General features: G+C 39.4%; 1 non-coding gene across 1 annotated transcript; it reads left to right on the top strand.

Annotated features, from left to right (window-relative positions):
• The first annotated feature begins 437 nt into the window (after nt 1–437).
• On the top strand, nt 438–544 carry LOC141634859 (small nucleolar RNA R71). Its single transcript, XR_012539577.1, has one exon. It is a non-coding gene; the product is annotated as a small nucleolar RNA R71 (small nucleolar RNA).
• Nucleotides 545–7,499: the final 6,955 nt, after the last annotated feature.

Below are 7,499 nucleotides of genomic sequence, written 5' to 3'. Positions count from 1 at the left end.
CATTAACATCTTGGACATTCTCTTCACCACCCATATTGTATACATTGTTAGCACATACATCAAAGGTGTGACACATCCCTCCACACAACTCACAAGAAGGTCCATGAGCAATCTCCTCCATGGGAGGACCATGGGAGCTACATGCTTAATTCACTTGTTTCCTTGTCATTTCCTCAAACATTTTTGTGAGAAGATCTAGCTTGGAATTTGTTTCGGCATTAGAATTTGAAAAATTCTCTTGAGGGTAATGGCTACTTCTCCTAAACGCATTCCCTATTGACCCATAATTAGCTTCTGAGTCAACCATTTTCTTGATCAGGGTCAAGCCTTCGGCATCTCCCAAATGGTCAAATCCTCCCCCCGCGGAGGCATTTACCATTTCCTTAGTTCTTGGCAACAGAGTTTGAAAGAACGTTTGAGTAATATACCATTCGGGAATTCCATGATGTGGGCAACGGTCTATAAGGTCTTGGAACCTATCCCAAGCTTCTCCCAAAGATTCTACATCTTCTTGTTGAAAGGTGGTGATTTCGTTCCGGAGCATGGCGGCCTTAGAAGAGGGGAAGTATTTTCCAAGAAAGGCTTTGGCTAAGTCATCTCAAGTAGTGTATGTATTTGGTGGATGAATGTTTAGCCACCGGCCCGCCTTGTCTCTCAAAGAAAAGTGAAACAACATTAACCTCAAGGTGTTTTCGGGCACTCCATTTCTCTTCATCATTACAATTTTACTCTTAAACTTCCTAAGGTGAGCATGGGCATCCTCATCAATGTTACCGCTAAAGCAATCCTTCTCAATCAACCCGAATTGAGCGAGATGGATTTCAAAGTTGTTAGGAGCCAAGGTTCCAAAGTTGATTGGAGAAGTGGAATCATCCGGGTTTGGCCGGTTGTGGTCTCTTAGAGCGGCCATTTGTGGCTCAATAAGAGGTGGAATTGGTGGAGTTTGAGGTGGTGTGTTTGGGATTTGAGTGTTGTAAATGGGGTTTTATAACACCCCTTTCTTACCCGGCAAGGGCAATGGGAAAATGTTACCATCTCGGTTTCCCGAGGCGGTGAAATCGGAGTTGCAATTAAGAAAAAATTTAATTAAATAATAAGTTTAGTAATTTACAAATAAATGAATAAATGAATAATAAATGTGAACTAGACATTATACAACTTGTCTACCCTCTTAGCCATCTATCTATGCTACTCGACTCCAAGTCTGTTGCTCGTCCCGTCTCCCGCATGACAACAAAACAACATGTACTAAACCTGCTCCCCATATGATCGAAAATATCATATGGATTGACACAGGCCACCCCGGAAATAGGTGACAATTTCACAAACACACAACACGTTAGTTTCAATAAATAAATATAAGATGCAACATGATAATTAAATATACAACTTGCCAATGATATGAATGAGATACGATTATACAATCACAATGTCGGTACCGGGACACGCCCAGACATACTCATAACCACCGGTGCCAGGGACACGTCCACGACACCACTCCTCACACAAAGGTATCGGGACACGCCAGACGTACCGGGTCCGGAACCCAACCGGATCCCCTGCCAGACGTCGTGTCTTAATCACACGAGACCCTCCGTACTCAAGTCATTAATGTGCATATCCCTCTTTGAGTGGGAAGCTCCATAAGGTGACTCAAGAGTAAGACGGTCTCCCAACCGTCTTACGTCTCCTCAACAACAACCATATCTACTACATATGCAACAACCACAACGATATAATATGCAACACCATAATCAGAGCAAGACCAATTATAAATTATACCCCTCAACATGCCATGGACATCTAACACTCAAGTAATCCGACTCCTTAAGTCCTCATGAACCAATACCATGTTATAATGCATTTGCACAATACAAGAGACTCACCAAGATCCTTAAGCATTTCCATGTGATGCAATACAACCCTTAATATGCAAATGATGTAAAAGACACACAAATATGAGCACACATTATTGAAACCGAGTAGGATTAACCTACCATTTAGCAATATTTATGAGCTACTCGAATCCGACCCGATTCCGTCCCATGAAACAGTATCATCCTATACAAACCACACAATACTATCACAAATACATCGTACACTATTATACACTACAAAACTCCTTATTATCACCCATTAATTACCCATAATACATACTCTAATTACTAATTAATTACCCTAGACAAAACCCTCAAAAGTTAGAGTTTAAAATAATTAAAGGAGGGTAGATCTTAACTTACAAAGTAAGAAAAATGAAGGAAGAAGATGAATAATCCACCAAATCAAGCTTGAATCCTATGAGAGTGTGTTTGTGAGGTTATAAGAGAGAAGGGAGAGAGTTTAGAGTAAGATGGAAGAAGGAGGAAATTATTGAGAAAAGATAAGGTGTAATCCCGAATATTGGTGTTTATCGGGTAATGCACAATGGCACTCGGTTGAGTGCCGAGTCCACTCGGTCGAGTGCCACTCACTTGGTCGAGTGTTCGCCCACTCGACCGAGTGTTAGCCACTCGATCAAGTAAACACCCTACTCGGTCTACTACAGCCCCACTAGGTCTAGTCTAGATCACCTAGGTCTAGTGTATGGTCATCCCTTAATTCCAAGTAGTTCCCCACCAACTCTGAGGTCTCCTCACGCATCCCAAGATACTTTTGCGGGTCTCAAAGAATTCGGGTATTACACGTTTTCTTCAAAAGGATCAATTGTGCCGATTGTTTTCACTTGAATGGTGGTTTCAAGGTGCGTTTGGGTGGATGTGCTAACTTGGTTATAAGTTGTTCTGGGTCACTAAGTAAAGGACTACCATCTCCTCTAGGCATACACTTCAACAAATGGAGATGATGATGATGATGATGATGATGAAATGTTACAATATTATATTAGTGGATGATAATATAATCAACAGGTAGAAAATTATAGACAAAAAAAAATCTTGAAAGAGGTTTCGAAAGGTTATTGGGAGTGGCTTAGTTGCACTGAGTGATCAATGAAAAAATATGTAGAAAGTAGGAGTGATAAAGAAAGTTATGTGTTAACAATTAAAAGTAAGAAAAGGAGTCGACCTTAAGTTTCAATTAATATATTTTTTTTTCTACTTTTATTGCTTTAAATAAAGTTATCTCATCAATAATACTTGAGATAAAATATTAGCATATCATAGATTATACATCAGAAGTAGTACATCTGATTGTGTACTTTCCGAGTTTTATAATAAACTTTCGAGTTTTATTTTTAAAAAAATGACTTTTTACTATAAATTTTTTTAACTCCTTCACTTAAAAATTAAGCAAAAAAAAATACATCATTACTCAAAAACTATAATTATAAACTCAATTAATTTTGAGATATGTCATTAAAAAGTCATTATATGACTTATAAATTTTAAATACTCGGAAAAATACATGTAAACTCAATTAGTAGGAGAAGCATGATATAATATATATGAGGAAAATCCCAGACCCCTAATTAGACTCCTAGAAATTAGTTACTAAATTACTCTTAATTTTGTTTATTAATGATCTAGTTACATGTAACACCCCCACATGTCGAGGTGCCTTGCCAAGAAATACCCTAGCATGTCAAGCTGTTCCCATCTCGGTTGCCCGAGGTTAGTATATCAAAAGTAACCATTCAGAAACATTTATTAAAGTATAACGTTTAGCGATTACAACGTCTCAAATAAAACAAAAACAAAAGTGTATAAAATTCAATACATTAAGATCCAAAACATCTAAACTCATAACAGCGGAAGCTAGACAAAAAGTGATGACATCCCATCCTCGTTCCCGCAGCGAAAGATAACTATCACCTGTCACAATCTGTTCACCATCCCCGAATGGATCACCACACTTTTACAAAACAACGGGGTCAGTTCACTGAATAATCAAGACAAGCAATATACAAGAAACAACCACGACAACAACTATACAACCATCCTCCAATTCCAATCATGCCTCAAATCTGACTAGACACTCAAGTGTGTAGTACTGCCAGATTACCTGCCGCAATAGATAACCCACACCACCAGTAGGGGACCGCAGCCTTGCCCACCTAAGCCCCGCTCATCTCAACGAGCAATAACCCATGTTCATTAATGTGCACATCCCCCTTGTGACGGGTTCCACAAGGGGCAAATCAAGGGTGTGAAGCCACTCCCGCAAGTGAGTCCACCCAGTCGAGGACACACCTCACCAATATAGTCAATTCACCACATCTCCAACAATCAAGAAAGAAAGACAAGCCAACAATGATATTAATCATGCCAATACAATCATAATCATCTTAAATCAATTACACAGAGAACTAAGTTGGGAAACCCAACCTTAGCACAGATTCGAATATGAGTCTATAGCGGAAGCTAGAAACGCTCTTCTACAAATCCTTCACCTAACAACAATCACAACAATTTAATCACAACATGCAATCACCCCTTTTCCCCAAATTCCAATACTAGGGTAAAACCCTAAAAGACAAATCAAACCAAAGATATAAGACTTGTGACTTACCGACGCAACTGATGCGAGAGAGAGATGAACAAAGATTCACGAACGATCAAAGGTCTTAGGAGTGATTAGGGATGATTATTGAACGTAAAAGTGATTTAGGTTTTGGTAAAAGTGAAAAGTAAAACTGTTAAACACGATTTATGACTTTAATCATTCTTAACCAAACCGCGGTAATAATTTTTGTCAGATCGGATACTCGTCGAGTACTGAGAGTACTCGACCGAGTATTACCATACTCGGCCGAGTGTTCTTGGACAGTAGCCTGACCAGAAAACACACGACACATTACTCGGCAAGTTAGCCCTATTCGGCCGAGTAACAAGACTCAGAAAACCATGGTATTACAGTCTTCCCTTCTTAAAAACGAACTTCGTCCCCGAAGTTCACACCCATACCTACATGACAAGCACACATATCACTCCACCAACCATAACCTCACCACACAACTCTCATCCTCCATCCTCGACACTAACTCACCCAACAACGCCTAACGCCTACCTAAAAACGCAGCTCACAACATAGCATCAACCATAGAGTAGCCCACCTAACTCCATAACTCTATCGAATACCAAAAACGCAAGCGCCGCCAACTTTGTCTTACTTCCATACCGCTCACTAGAAAATCCAAAATCACCACCATCTACCAAGCGAGTTGTTCATTCAACCACCCTTAAAATGAACTTCGTCCTCGAAGTTTACTCACACTCACGTCACCACCTAAAACTGTCAACAATATCATAACCATACTTACCTACAACCTTACTCCATAACCATACACATAAAATACATACTACTACAAGCATAACCTCCACCTATCATAATATCTGACACGTGCAATTTATATAGACTTTTTAGCCTTTTATTGCACGTATTTCTATGCTATTTATATCGCTTTGTATTCCAAAATACCCCGAATTGGCTACTTTGGTTTATTTCGTCTTAATTGCAGAAATGGATCCCAAAAGTAGTAGAATCGCATCTTATTCGTCCGATTTAGCATGCATTGTAAGAATACGGAAATTTAGAGCGAGAGTCGTACCTCGGAATGCGTGAAGAAAGGTTTTATGATGCTGTGAAGACGAAGTCAAGGCTGATCTTAGTGGAAAGTGCTCGACCGAGATGTTCTGGAGTCCGATTGAGTGTTTTGGCAGAAGCTGAAGGTCGATCGAGTGATTTATATGCTCGATCAAAATGTGCTAAACTGAAAGAGTTCGATCGAGAGGACTTTTTGTTCGATCGAACAGATTTGCCGGAGAAGTCCTCGATCGAGTGGTCTGAAAGGACTCAATCAAGTGGTTTGCTATGTTACACGGGTTGACTGATTCGTGTTTAGGTTTATTTTTGTAAAATTACACTTCCCTATATAAGGAAGTCGTAATTAGGTCTAAACAGACTTCTCTACTTCTTAATCACTGCTTAATCTCTTAGCTACTCTTAATCACTTCTAAACTGCTCTTAATCACGTACCTTTGCTCTTAATTACTGTGGATTGTTCTTTACGTCAGATTCTTTGGATTGTAATCTTTCTTCCCTCTTAATCTTTATCTAATACTTTGCTTGTCCTTATTTTTCGTTCTCTTATTATTATCCTTGCATTTGTTTGTTTATGCTTAATCTCAATTTCTCTACTATGTCTTCCATTAGCATCGTCATGATTATTGTTATTATCACTAATCTCAAAAACATGAGCAGCTAATCTCCTTATGTTAGGATTAGGGGATCCATGGTAGTGTTGAGACGATGTAGTAAATAGACTAGATGATTTACCTATGAGAATCTGTGACCATATAAATATAACTGTAACATATTTAGTTGAGTGCACGCTTCTAAATAACATTAATTTGGTTAACTTTGTTCCTGGATCAGAAGATTGGAATAAACAGACCTGATATGAACAGTAGACTACCCTAATGAGGATGGAAGTTAAGTTAGTGGAAATATAAGGTGGATAGCGGACCGGAAGGAGCTTTCCCTTGCCCTTCTCACAATAGATTGTCTAGGCTATTTATGACTGAGTCGATAAACTGCCATGGTGAACCGAAATCCTGACATACTTCTTTTATCTGATCACCTATCTACTATTTTCTTGCTTTATTGCTCTTGCTTTATTTCTCTTGCCCTTTAATCTTTAGTAGTTTTAGAAACCAAATTCAAAACCCCCCATTTGTGACTTAGATAGACGGACTTATAGATAGATACCTTGCCTCCCTGTGGAGATCGACCCTACTTATCACTAGCTTCTGTTAGTTATATTTAGGTATTTATTTTTGGTACATAACGACCGTATCAAATTTTGGCGCCGTTGCCGGGGAGGCAATAGCCTGTCTGTCTGTTTTTGTTTCGTTTATTTCTTTTGGTCTCAGGGAATTTTTATTCCTTGAGACAGTTCTCATTTAGCTTATTTCCTTCAGTGTTGTGTATGCCCAGGTCAAACAGGTCAGAATTAGTTCCTGCTGATCCTGAGCCAGAGAGATCTTTTTGGCATAGACTAAGACTGCAGAGGAAGATTCAAAAGGAAGTCTTGAGTACTTTTGAACCCGAGCTACAACATTTTCTTTTTGCAGAAGATCCGTCTTGTGAAGAAGACAACTCTATTTCTGCTATAAAGCCAGTGAAGATGCCTAATATTGCGAGTCACTCAGAGCCCACAACTGCCTCGATCCATAAAGGTTTCAGTCTTGCGACCAAGGATGGTAGTACTTTTGACATTCGACCGTCCTATATTAATTTGGTCGAACGGAATCTGTTTTGTGGTGTGGCGGGTGACGATCCGCGTAAGCATATGGAGGTCTTTACTGACTATTGCTCTACCATTTCCGCCACTAAGGTAGTGACCCAGGATAAGATTAAGGAAGTCCTGTTTCCTTTCTCTTTGACCGACGGAGCCCGTGAGTGGCTCACTGATCTTGATTGTGCTGCAGCCAGTATTACTGACTGGGAGAGCCTGGCCCTTGCTTTTTAAAAAAAGTATTTTCCTCCACAAAGAACTAATT

This window comes from Silene latifolia, chromosome Y (assembly GCF_048544455.1).
Source record: "Silene latifolia isolate original U9 population chromosome Y, ASM4854445v1, whole genome shotgun sequence".
NCBI lineage: Eukaryota > Viridiplantae > Streptophyta > Magnoliopsida > Caryophyllales > Caryophyllaceae > Silene > Silene latifolia.
This window is presented reverse-complemented; position numbering and strand designations above follow the sequence as displayed.